Raw genomic sequence first — 14,825 nt, forward strand, 5'->3', positions numbered from 1 at the left:
TTTTTCACGTAGAGATTTTTTTTTTTTTTTGACTCTTGAATAAATTGGGAAGTATTCACAATTATATATATATATATATTCATAAGTGACTCAGTGTAAATTCAAGTGCCCGAAAGTTCATCTGAACACACCAATCCTCAAAAATAGATCGAGTCACCCTGAAAATCAAGGCACTCGAACATGTTTCTGAGTGTCTGGATTTACACTCAGTCACTCATGAATGTGCAAGATAAGGATGTACAAAGTATTAATATATAATTTGTGAATGTTGATTTTTGCCATGATTTAGAATATAAATAATCTATCGTTAATTGAGGGATTTCGACTTTTTTCTTTAAATAATTCCTTAAAAGTTGCTCGGTTTTATATTGCTTTAGCATCTAGTAGTATAATATTATTTTTTGATAATATTTTGTTAGTTAATACTGTTGGTGCAGCGGTGCTGGCAAGAGCAGAGTGAATTACCTACAAGAAAAAAAATAACTCCTTCTCGTTCTTTTGATTTGATTAATATCACAATAAAAATAACAATTATAAAAGAAATAACAACTTAAAAAGAGTACGTAAAATATCAGAGTTTTACTTAGTTACAACCTAGGTGTTTGTTAATCCAAGGCATTGAAAAACAGTAGAAGATCTCCTTCGTTGAAGGCGAAGAAACCTTTTACACACGTTGACAGCTCAAAAATGACTAAAAAAGTTAATACAGAAGTTGTTGAATATTTCCTAACTCTAGGGGCATTTTTATAACTATTGGAAAATCCTATCCATAGGTAGAAGATGCCTTCAAAAGGGCTCAAGGCACCTTCAAGTGGATAAAGTTTTATCCACAATTCAACGGTAACAAACGATTACTTTAGGTTGGTACTGTTCACTAAAGACGCCTTCAAGCCTTTGAAGGTGTCTTCACTCTATTCATATAAGGCGCCTTCTAAGCCTTTGAAAGCGCTTTCGTACTGTTCATATGAAAATAGTTAACTTCCTTTATTTACCATTTTTTGCTCCACTCGCTTGGGTGATGCTCCAGTTGTCCGGAATTGAGTTCACTCGAACTCAACTCTGACCTTCTCCTCGAGCAGCCTTCCTCCCTAGCTTCTCATCCCTCGGACCGCCACGTGTTGGTTGCTACTCGGAAAGCCTATAGGTTCCACTGTACAAAAATTTTGTACAAAGGTCTGAACCTTTTCCTAGCTACCATGTGTTCTTTTAAATTAAATTTTGGATCTCCTGCGGAACTTAACACGTTTGATCCAAAACTTAATCTATTTGTTCTTTTAGGTTTTGACTTGGATCTCCTGCGGAACTTAACACGTTCGACCCAAGTCTCCTTAAGTTATTAATTCCATTAAATATTAATTTCCATAAAAGGTTCCCAGTACTGACGTGGCGAGGCACATGGCCTTCTTGGATATGGGAGCAACCACCACCGACTAGACAAAACCTTTAATAGAAAGCTAATATTTAATTTCCTAAAATAACTTTAGGTTAACCAAAGAGAACAATCAAATCACAAGGAAAAGAAAGAAACAAAAGAACACAACTTCGAAAAAATATATTCGAAATACTAGAACGTAAGCCTCTTGTATTTGGTATTATTTCCATAAATAACTAGCATGATGCGGAAATAGAAATTACTAGTTATACCTTGTAGAAAAACCTCTTGATCTTCTACCGTATTCCTCTTCTAACCTCGGACGTTGTGTGGGCAACGATCTACCGAGATGAGAAACCACCAACCACCTTCTTCTTCTCCAAGCAAGGTTCGGCCACAAAGGAAAAACTTCACCAAGGAGAAAAACCAAAATACTAACCAAGCTCCAAGAGATGCTAGCTTTCTCTCCTTCTTCTTCTTCTTCTCCAAGTAGTATCCGGCCACCACAAGAGCTCCAAGGAGGGGAGAGAGGTTCGGCCACCACAAGAGGAAGAGAGGGAGAGGATGGACGGCCACACCAAGGAACAAGAGAGGAGAGGAATAATAGATGTTGTATCTTGTGAAGGCACCCTCACCCCTTCTTTTATATTCCTTGGCCTAGGCAAATTAGGAAATTTAATTACAATAAAATTTCCTTAATTTCCTTGACATGATTTATTTGAGAAAAATAAAATAAAATTTCCCAAATAAACTCTAATGGCCGGCCACATCAAGAGGAAGCAAATTGGACAAGTTTTAATCAACAATTAAAACTTTCCTTATTTATTTCCAGAAATTTTAAAAATAAAATTTCTCTTTAAAAATCTCTTCATGGTTAATAAAAGGAAATATCTATAATTTTAATTTTATTAACATGTGAATAATTTTAAAGAGAAAATAAAAAACTCTCCAATCTACAAATAAGGAAAGAGATCTAATCTCTTTCTTTAATCTTTTGTAAATCTTTTACAAGAGAGATATTTTAATTTTAATTCTCTTTAAAATATATCTTCCACATAATAATAAAATCTAAAATTAAATTTTCTTTTTTATTTAATTATGGCCGGCCCTACTAGCTTGGGTTCAAGCTAGGGCCGGCCAAACAAGCTTAGGCCGGCCCTAGCTTGGTTCCCAAGCTAGCTTGGCCGGCCCCCTTTAGGTGGGTATAGAAGGTGGGTATATGTGGGTATAGTACTCTATAAATAAGAGGCTACGATAGGGACCGAGAGGAGGAATTGGTTTTGGTCTCCCGATAAAATTAAGCATCCCGTGTTCGCCCCGAACACACAACTTAACTTTATCAATGATGATTCATTCCACTAGAGAACTATCATTGAACTACCGCACCAATCCCAAATTACATTTTTGGGCTCCTTCTTATTATGAGTGTGTTAGTCTCCCTGTGTTTAAGATATCGAATGTCCACTAATTAAGTGAGTTACTGACAACTCATTTAATTAATATCTAAGTCCAAGAGTAGTACCACTCAACCTTATTATCATGTCGGACTAAGTTCACCTGCAGGGTTTAACATGACAATCTTTATGAGCTCCTCTTGAGGACATTATCAACCTAGTATCACTAGGACACAGTTTCCTTCTATAATCAACAACACACACTATGAATGATACCATTTCCCAATTTATCGGGTTTATTGATTCATCGAACTAAATCTCACCCATTGATAAATTAAAGAAATAAATATCAAACATATGTGCTTGTTATTATATTAGGATTAAGAGCACACACTTCCATAATAACTGAGGTCTTTGTTCCTTTATAAAGTCAGTATAAAAGGAACGACCTCAAATGGTCCTACTCAATACACTCTGAGTGTACTAGTGTAATTATATAGTCAAGATAAACTAATACCTAATTACACTACGACCTTCTAATGGTTTGTTCCTTTCCATTCTGGTCGTGAGCTACTGTTTATAATTTATAAGGTACTGATAACATCATCTTCTGTATGTGACACCACATACTATGTTATCTACAATATAAATTAAATGAACAACTACAAAACAAATGTAGATAATTAGACCAAATGTGATTCTTTATTCATAATGAATGTTTACAAAGCTTAGGCTTTCAGTATACACTCCAACACCACGCACATTCTTCTCATCCATCAATGTATTCTTCCGCAACATCTTATCTTTCGGATGCACCGAGCCCATCGACTCACTTCCTGTGCCATCTTTCTCGCTAGCTACATCTTCTGCTTGTCTTCTTGTGTTCCTAGGCTCCTGCACACTTAGACACAAAGATCAAACATAACATGACCTAACTAAACTTGGTTGACCACATTAAAACTACCCTGAATACTTACAATCTCCTCCTTTTGATGTGCATCAACCCAAATTCAAGTTAGGGTTAAAAATGCAATAACATAACTAAAGTAGATAACAAATTGCTTGCAAAATAAGTAAAATTCTAAATAAAAAAAATCTAACTCCCTCTGAACTTGTACCTAATTTCTCCCCCTTTGATCATATCAAAATAAAATTTAGGAAAAAATAAAATAAAATAAAATAAACTGTTAGAAAATTTAAAATATTTTTCTAGGGGTACTTAATAAGAATTATCAGTATGTTAACATGTTTTAGATATAATTTTCAAACATTTAATAACTTCATAGAAAATAACTTAACGGCAAAAGAAATTTTAAATATTTTACTAATTGAGACAAATAAATAAAAAAATAAAATTTAATCTAACAAAGATTTTAGAATCCAATATAAGTTCCTACCTACTAGATTTATTACAAATTTTGGAGGTACATAGTTTCTAGGGATTTTCCTAATTTGTCCTTGGTCAGTTTTTATGTACCAATTAATTCTACCATTATTTTTTAAGGCTGATTTTTGAAAAATATTTAAGCTCAAATATGCATAATTATTTTCTAGTTCTTCTATTTGTGCCTCTAATTTTTCATTTTCTAACTTTAGATTATCAAACATGTCTAAGGGGTATAACTTTGCTAAGTTTAATTTTAACCTAACATTATCTTTTTCTAATTGTACTATGTTCTTTGAAAGCATTTTAATGAATTGGAAAGACTGTTTAGGAGAAAGTGCACATACCTCACTTACCTCGTGCTATGATGCTTTCCCTTCACCGTAACTTTCTTCTGAAGATCCTCCCCTTCATCGATGCTCATCTATGAGCTACTTTCATCTTCTCCTTGGTGGTCTGCCATTAGAGTTAATCCAGCGTAGACTTTGATCTCAGACTCAGAGGACGATGATTCATTCCATATATCCTTCAGATTCTTATGCTTTGATATTGTTGGTTTTTTGCCATTGTCATTCTTCTTCTTCTTCAGTTTGGGGCAGCCGTCCTTAATGTGTTCTTCTCCTTGATAGTTGTAGCACCGAACCTTCCTTTTTACTCCGAAAGTGCTTTCTCGCCTGCGACTTATTCAATTTATTAGATTTAATAAATTTACTAGATTTTCTTACCATTAGGGTCGCTTCATCTTCATCAATTGATGCTTCTGAGTTTGAATCGTCTGTTCATATTTTCAAGGCGATGTTTTGTCTGAGCTCCTTTGATTCAGCACATAAAGATTCATGAAGTTCCAAAGTAGAAAATAAACTTTCTAATATGCTTACCTCTAGATCTTTAGAAATATAATAGGAGTCGACAATTGAGGATCATTCGGGTGTCCTTAGAAAAACATTTAATGCGTATCTTAGGGAATCTCAATTTGTTACATTTTCTCCGAGATTCGTGAGTTCAGTGATCAGCTCCTTCAATTTAGCATGCAGTTCTGCTACTAATTCTCTTTCTTTCAGTTCGAGGTTGATCAGTTGGCTCCGAAGCAGATCATGTTTCGCGAGCTTGGCTTCGGACGTACCTTTGTGTAGCTCCAGGAACTTCTCCCAAAGTTCCTTTGCTAATTCATAGGTGCCGATTATGTTGACTTCTTGTGGAGGCAGCACGCTTAGCAGATGGAATTCAGCTCATCCATTTGTTACGAAGTCCGCTCGCTCCTTCTTGTGTTGGTGCAACCTTAGGTCAAGGTTGACCTGGGTGACCCGACTCGAGGTATATTTTGATGTTTGACAAGAATAGAGAAGTTGTATTTTGATGTTTGACAAGAATAGGAACTTGGGGGATTGTGGGTGCAACCTTTGGTCAAGGTTGACCTGGTTGACCCGACTTGAGTTGACCTGATTCGGGAAAAGTCCAAGTATGGAGACTTGGCACGGAAAAGTCCAAGCAGGGAGCTTGGCACGGGGAAAAGTCCAAGTATGGAAGCTTGGCATGGGAGGTCGGAGAGGGCTCGGTAGCTCGTTCTCTGGACTGGATGGAGTCGGAGAGGGCTCGGTAGCTCGTTCTCCGGACTAGGTCAGAGAGGGCTCGGTAGCTCGTTCTCCGGACTAGGTCAGAGAGGGCTCGGTAGCTCGTTCTCCGGACTAGGTCAGAGAGGGCTCGGTAGCTCGTTCTCTGGACTGGATAGAGTCGGAGAGGGCTCGGTAGCTCGTTCTCCGGACTAGGTCAGAGAGGGCTCGGTAGCTCGTTCTCCGGACTAGGTCCGAGAGGGCTCGGTAGCTCGTTCTCTGGACCGGACGTGGAAGTCGGAGAGGGCTCGGTAGCTCGTTCTCTGGATTATGTCAGAGAGGGCTCGGTAGCTCGTTCTCTGGACCGGACGTGGAAGTCGGAGAGGGCTCGGTAGCTCGTTCTCCGGACTAGGTCAGAGAGGGCTCGGTAGCTCGTTCTCTAGATCAGGAAGGCCTTAGGGTTTAAGGCTGGGAAATTGGATCGGTCTGCGACCGATCCAGACGGCTATAGTATCACTGGATCGATGGCAGACCGATCCAATGATACATGGTTCATCTGATCGGTCATCGATCGATCGGTGACCGATCAGTAACAAACAGATTGGGAGAAGGAATAGGAGGGATCGGTCCGTGGACCGATCCATTTATCTCTGATCGGTCCACAGACCGATCGGGGCTCTGCAACCAACTCTCTGAGAGTTGGGATCGGTCTGGGGACATCAGCCTAGGGCCCGATCGGTCCCCGACCGATCAGATTCACTCCGATGGGTGGTGGAGATCGGTCCGAGTTCAGCCGTTGAGTCACAACGGCTAGATTTCTGTGTCTGTGTCTTCTTCTTCGCAGGTTCATATAAATCAAGAGGTGGAGGGCCTCTACAGAGCGGCTGACTTCTTCTTGCTCCTGCGATCTGAGCTTTGCTGAGCTCTCCACTGCTGAAGCTTCGTGTGAGCTTCCCTCGGTTGGACTCCAACTGATCAGTTGCTGCTGTTGTTGGTATCCGTGAAGTGGTTGCTTCATCACCAGTCGACGAGAAGGCAAGCAAACTAGTGTTTTTACATTCATATTGTTCTTGGCTTCTTGCTTTATCTTTGTACTCCGATCTTGCTGTTGCAAGAGAGATTGTGGCGAGGTTTCTCCACCTAGAAGGAGTTTTTATTAGCCAGTTTTCCGGGGTCTCATCCATCGACGGATTGATAGGATTCGTCCACCTTACGGACACGCCGAGGAGTAGGAGTATCATCTCCGAACCTCGTTATATCGTCGCGTTTGAGGTTTGATATTCTCCTGTTTCGTTTCTATCTTTTATTTCCGCTGCGCTAACTAAAATTGTAGGAAGAAACGTGAATTTGGGGTCGACTATTCACACCCCCCCTCTCTAGCCACGTCCGAAGGTCCTAACATCTTGGCCCACATATACTTTTATTTTTCTTGTAACAACCGCCTGACTAACCCCCTCCTTAGAGCACAGGCGTTACTTTACTCTTTTTTTTATACCTTCTAAGGACATTGTTATTTGCACTTCTCTTGATTCAGAAATCTAGTCTGAACTTGTTGAGGGGTCTGGGGCCGTGTGGCCCTGACAGGTGTTGTACTCTCAACTGACACAGGGCACGACCGTGTGAGGGTTGCATGGCCGTGACCTTTGGTAGAGGATGGAAGGGGCACACCCGTGTGACCCTCACATGGTCATGTCACTTCAGCAGAAAGAAGAGATGACACGGTCGTGTGGAAATCACACGGCCGTTGCAATGGCCGAGAGGAGGAGGTGTCCGGCCGTGTGATCCCACACGACCGTATCACCTCGGCCGAGAGGAAGAAGGGCACGACCGTGTGGAATCACATGGTCGTGTCACCTTTGGCCGAGAGGAGGAAGGGCATGGCTGTGTACTTCCACACGGCTGTGTAGCCTTGGCCGAGAGGAGACAGCCCGAGGCCGTGCGAATCCGCACGGTCGTGCCACGGGCCGTGTGGAGGCTCCCCCTTCGCTACCGGAAGAGCTTGTTCTCCGTTTTTTCGCTTTCACTTGCCATCCAAACATTCTGCCAAGCCGTCAATTCCTTCGTAACCAACTTATGCCAGTAGTTTATATAATATGAAGTGAATAAACAAACTAAAGTTCTATATGTTCCCCAAATTAACAACTCTCGGATCTCTTTCCATTGTTCCGCCACACACACACACACCCCCAAGCACTGCTCCTGCTGCCTCCTCCTACTCGAGCTTTCGTTTACCTTTATCTGTAGTATAAAGAAATGCAATCTATAAGAAGACGCTTAGTAAGTACCATCTACTCACAAAACAATGCATTAAAAAAAAAGGAAAACATGCTTTGCAAAACTGCTTGAAGGAACACAAAACATGCACTCAATAATTACTCATGCTAAAACCCATAATTTGGAAATATGTACATGACATGTATTTTTAAATAGACTCATTGTGCAAACATCATCATTTTTAAATAGATTTATCATGAGACGTCGACATAAAACCATGCTTGTAATGAAAACAAGTAATGAAAATCATAGACCTTGCTATACAATAGAGTTCATTAAAACTACACCTTATAATCTCTAATTCCCAAACTTAAGAATGCTTTCACTTAAATAAACAATGAATTTGGGAAAACTTCATATTACATACTAGTGAAAATAATAATCAACTTGCTTTGGGTCCGATATTGTACCACTTTGCGCGCATCCTTAATTATTGGTTGGTCCTAGGAAGATCGTACCGGTTCCGCTGTACAAAAATTTTATACAAGTGTCGAACCTTTCCTAAACAATCTATTGTGTTCTTTAGAAGTTAAATTAGGAATCGCAAACGGAACTTAACATTATTGATTCCAAATTTAACTTATCTGTTATTAATGGTTTAGATTTGGATCGCAAGTGAAACTTAACACTATTGATCCAAATCAACCTATGTTATAAAGTTAATTAAATATTTATTTCTAAAATCGGCTCCCAGGTCAAACATGACGAGACACTAGGCCTTCTTGGGTATGAGATCATCCACCACTGCCTCGACAAAGCCTTTAATAGAAATTCAATATTTAATTTCCTAAAATAACATTAGGTTTAACCGAAAAGAACAATCGAATCACAAATTCAAAAAACAAAAAAAAAACATAACTCGAATTACAAATTTGAAAAACTAGAATCTAATGCCTCTTGTGTTTGGAATTCATACAAAGAAGAAATAACATGATGCGGAAAATAATTACTAGTTATACCTCTTATTTGTATGCTAATAACCTCGAGATCTTCTGCCATATTTCTCGTCTCGCCTTGGACGTCGTGTGGGCAACGATCCTCCAAGATGAACACCACCCAAAACCTTCTTCCTCCTCTAAAATCCGGCCACCACCACCACCAAAGAAAAGAGAGCAAGGGGAAAAGAAAGAAGAGAGGGGCCGACCACAATGAAGAGCTCCAACAAGAGAATAAGAATTGATAATACATGAGGCATTCTCTCCCCTTCTTTTATATTACTTGCCTAAGGCAAATAAGAAAAGACTTTTTACAAAAATTAAAATCTTTCTCTTATTTTTCCTTTTCTCCTTTTATTTTTCCTTTTCCTTTCTCTTGATTGATTCAATCATCCAATCAATGATTGATTGGTTTATTTGATTGGCCGGCCCCTTGCTTAGGCACCAAGCAAAGGTGGCCGTCCCTAATAGGAAGGAAAAATAAATTTGTAAAAATTTTATAAGCAAAGAAGGAATGCTCTTATAAAAATTTTACAAGCTCTCTTTTAATTTCCTAATGTGGATGTTAAAAAAAGAAAGTTTAAAAATTAAAACCAAGTTTTAAAATTTAAAACTTCTCTTCTAAAATTTTCTTTTTAACATGGTTACAAAATAAAAAGTTTTAAATTTAAAACTTATCTTCCTTTTTTCTAAAAACCATGAAAATGGGTAAAAAAGGAAAGTTTTCAAACTTTTAAACTTTCTTTTAAACCATGTGGCCTAATTCAAATAAGGAAAGTTTTTAATTTTAAAATATCTCTTTTAAAAAATTTGTAGATTTCTACAAAGAGAAGATTTTAAAAATTCAAAAACATCCCTTAACTTTAAATTATGTGGCCGACCCCTTTGCACAAAGCAAAGGTCGGTCACCTTGAAGGAATTTATGGTCGGCCCTTGGCTTGGTCACCAAGCCTTGGGCCGACCCTTCTTGGACACCAAGATGGACTTTCATTGGATGAACTTGAGGCTTTAATGAGGCTACAACAGGGACCTAGAGGAGAAATTAGTTTTGGCCTTCCGATGAGCTTGAGCATCCCATGTTCGCCCTGAACACACAACTCAAGTTCATCAATAATAACTCATTCAACTAGAGAGTTATTATTGCACTACCGCACCAATCCCAAATTACATTATAGGCTCCTTCTTATCATAAGTGTGTTAGTCTCCCAGTGTTTAAGATATCGAATGTCCACTAATTAATTGAGTTACTGACAACTCATTTTAATTAATGTCTTAGTCCAAGAGTAGTACCACTCAACCTCATTGTCATGTCGGACTAAGTCCACCTGTAGGGTTTAACATGACAATCCTTATGAACTCCTCTTGGGGACATTCTCAACCTAGATGACTAGAACACAGTTTCCTTCTATAATCAACAACACACACTATAAGTAATATCATTTCCCAACTTATCGGGTCTATTGATTTATCGAGCTAAATCTCACCATTTGATAAGTCAAATAAATAAATACTAAATATATGTGCTTGTTATTATATTAGGATTAAGAGCACACACTTCCATAATAACTAAGGTCTAGTTCTTTTATTAAGTCAGTATAAAAAGAACTTACCTTAAATGGTCATACTCAATACACTTAGAGTGTATTAGTGTAATTTATTAGTCAAGATAAACTAATACCTAATTACACTATGACTATTCCAACGGTTTATTCCTTTCCATCTTAGTCGTGAGCAACTGTTTATAATTTATAAAGAACTAATAATGTGTGACATCACACATCATGTTATTTACAATATAAATTAATTGAACAACTACACTTAGCAAATAAATGTAGACATTTGACCAATGTGATTCTTTTATTTCAAAAATAAATATTTATAAAAGCTAGGCTTTTAGTATACACTCTAGCATTAATAAGATCCGAGAAAGCTAATCCCGAACCTATTAAGGTACTACTAGGCGATCTAGGGGCCTAGGGGCGATTTATGAGCCCACCCATGGACCTTGTTGTTGGTTGCTACTCGGAAAACCTAGAGGTTCCACTGTACAAAAATTTTGTACAAAGGTCTGAACCTTTTCCTAGCTACCATGTGTTCTTTTAAATTAAATTTTGGATCGCCTGCGGAACTTAACACGTTTGATCCAAAACTTAATCTATTTGTTCTTTAAGGTTTAGACTTGGATCTCCTGCGGAACTTAACACGTTTGATCCAAATCACCTAAGTTATTAATTCCATTAAATATTAATTTCCATAATTGGTTCCCAGTACTGACGTGGCGAGGCACATGGCCTTCTTGGATATGGGAACAACCACCACCGACTAGACAAAACCTTTTATGGAAAGCTAATATTTAATTTCCTAAAATAACTTTAGGTCAACCAAAAAGAACAATCAAATCACAAGGAAAAGAAAAATAAAAGAACACAACTTTGAAAAACATATTCGAAATACTAGAATCGTAAGCCTCTTGTATTTGGTATTATTTCCATAAATAACTAGCATGATGCTGAAAGGAAAAATTACTAGTTATACCTTCTAAAAAGACCTCTTGATCTTCTACCGTATTCCTCTTCTAACCTCGGACGTTGTGTGGGCAACGATCTTCCGAGATGAGAACCACCAAGCACCTTCTTCTTCCTTGCAAGTTTTGGCCACCACAATTCTCCAAGAGAAGTAGAGGTCCGGCCACCACCACCAAGCTCCAAGGGATGCAAGAAACAAAATCACCTTTCTCTCCTTCTTCTCCTAGCTAGAACCGGCCACCATCAAGAGCTCCAAGAGAGGTTGCCGCCGGCCATAAGAAGAAGAGAAGAGGAAGAAGCTAGGGCCGGCCACCAAGGAGGAAAAGAGAGGAGAAGAATAATCGAGTTGATCACCCATGAAGGTACCTCTACCCCCTCTTTTATAATCCTTGGTCTTGACAAATAAGGAAATTTTAATAAAAAATTCCTTAATTCTTTTGTCATAAAAAAGAAAAATTATTTTAATTAAAAAACAATTTTCTTCTTTTAATAACAATGGCCGGCCACTTCTAATTCCCCAAAACAAGGAAAATTTAATTCACACAAGAATTAAAACTTCCTAATTTGTTTCTAGAAATTTATAAAAATTTCTCCAATAATTTTTATCCCTTCATGATTGGTTAATAAAAAGGAAATTTTATAAATTAAAATTCTTCTTCTAAACATGTGGATAATTTCCAAAAGGAAAGTTATCTCTAAAAATTAAAATATCTTTTCAATCTACAAATAAGGAAAGATATCAAATCTTTTCTTAATCTTTTGTAGAAACTAATAAAAGAGAATATTTAATTTTTAAACTTCTCTTTTAAATTATTATCATGGTTAAAAAGGAAAGTTTTTCTTAAAAATAAAATCTCCTTTCAATCTACAAATAAGGAAAGATTTCAAATCTTTTCTTAATCTTTTGTAGAAAGCTTTAAAAGGAAAGATTTAATTTTTAAACTCTCTTTTAAAACTATGATATCCACATAAGAAATAATTTTAATAAAAAATTCTTTTTAATATGATGTGGCAGGCCACCTAAGCTTGGGCTCCAAGCTATTGGGCGGCCACCTTAAGGCCAACCTTTAGGCTTGGCCGGCCCTAAGCTTGAGCTTCAAGCTTAGCTTGGTCGGCCCCTATTGGTTGGGTAAGAAGGTGGGTATGTGGTGGGTATAAATCTCTATATACAAGAGGCTACGATAGGGACCGAGAGGAGGAATTGGTTTTGGTCTCCCGATGAAATTAAGCTTCCCGTGTTCGCCTCGAGCACACAACTTAATTCCATCAATAATAATTCATTCCACTAAAGAACTATTATTGAACTACCGCACCAATCCCAAATTACATTTTGGGCTCCTTCTTATTATGAGTGTGTTAGTCTCCCTGTGTTTAAGATGTCAAATGTCCACTAATTAAGTGAGTTACTGACAACTCATTTAATTAATATCTTAGTCCAAGAGTAGTACCACTCAACCTTATCGTCATGTCGGACTAAGTCCACCTGCAGGGTTTAACATGACAATCCTTATGAGCTCCTCTTGAGGACATTCTCAACCTAGATCACTAGGACACAGTTTCCTTCTATAATCAACAATACACACTATAAGTGATATCATTTCCCAACTTATCGGGCTTATTGATTAATCGAACTAAATCTCACCCATTGATAAATTAAAGAAATAAATATCAAATATATGTGCTTGTTATTATATTAGGATTAAGAGCACACACTTCCATAATAACTGAGGTCTTTGTTTCTTTATAAAGTCAGTATAAAAGAAACGACATCTAATGGTCCTACTCAATACACTCTAAGTGTACTAGTGTAATTATATAGTTAAGATAAACTAATACCTAATTACACTACGACCTTCCAATGGTTTGTTCCTTTCCATTATGGTCGTGAGTTACTGTTTATAATTTATAAGGTACTGATAACATGATCCTCTGTGTGTGACACCACACACCATGTTATCTACAATATAAATTAAATGAACAACTACATTTATCATAAATGTAGACATTTGACCAATGTGATTCTTATTTCTAGATAAATGTTTATACCAAAAGCTAGGCTTTTAGTATACACTCTAACAATCTCCCACTTATACTAAAAGACTAAGCTGCCATATCTGCTGCCATACATCCGATTCCCAACCTTCAACATGTCCATCAAAAGCTCTTGCCTTAAGGACCTTAGGTCATCATCTGATGCATTCTAGGCGGCAACAACTTCTCCTCGTTTATACGATTTCTCGTATTGGGTAGTACTTGCGCTCTATTGTGTTTACTTGCCTTATAGACTCATGGTTTCTTCGATTTTGTTACTGCACCATTATTATTACAATAAATTGTAATAATCTTTGGACAAACTAGAAATCATATCTAAGTCTATCTTGAGGTAATTAAGTCATTCAGCTTTTATGGTTTCCTCAGAGGCTTGCCATATACTAAGCTTCTATGGTGGAGTCCAGAAAAACACCTATGCTTATCACTCTTCCATAGTTATGACTTTACCTCCTCAAGTAAACACAAAACCCCCAGGTTGACTTATTATTGTCCCTATCCGATTGGAAGTCAAAATCCATGCAACCCACAGGGACCAAATTAACTGCCTTGTAAGCTAGCATATAATCTCTAGTTCCTCTAAGGTACTTTAATATATGCTTTACTGCAGTCCAATGTCCTTGTCTAGGGTTACTTTGATATCTGCTAACTATGCCCTTGGCAAAACAGATTTCTGATCTCGTGCATAGCATACATTAGGTTGTCTAACTGCCGAAGCATAAAGAACTGCCTACATGTCCTCAATCTCCTTTGATGTCATCGGAGACATCTCTTTAGATAAAGACACTCCATGCTTAAAAGGTAAGAAACCTTTCTAGGAGTTTTGCATGCTTAAAATGAGCAAGGATTTTTCCAATGTATCAAGCTTGGGATAAGTAAAATATATTTTTTCTTGCGATCCCTTATTACTTTGATCTCAAGAATATATACATTCTCCCAAGTCCTTTATATCGAATTGTTTGGACAACCATACCCTTACTTCTGACAACATTTTGATATTGTTTTCAACTACCAAAAATGTTATCTACGTATAGTACAGGAAATACCACCACGCTTCCATCACACCTTTTGTATACAAGACTTATCCGGTTACTAAATCCATAGATCTGGATTACTTTGATAAACCGGATGTTCCAAGACCTTGAAGCTTTGCCTCAGTCCATAGACTGATTGAGCTTGCACACAAGATTCTCTTAGCCCTTTGCAATGAACCCTTCTGGCTGCTTTATATGGATGCTTTCTTCAAGACTTCCATTAAGGAATGTTGTCTTGACATCCTCTTGCCAAATAGATAAAAGAATCCGGATAGACTTAAGCATGACTACCAGTGAAAATGTTTTCT

Source organism: Zingiber officinale, chromosome 1B, assembly GCF_018446385.1.
Source record: "Zingiber officinale cultivar Zhangliang chromosome 1B, Zo_v1.1, whole genome shotgun sequence".
NCBI classification, from domain to species: domain Eukaryota; kingdom Viridiplantae; phylum Streptophyta; class Magnoliopsida; order Zingiberales; family Zingiberaceae; genus Zingiber; species Zingiber officinale.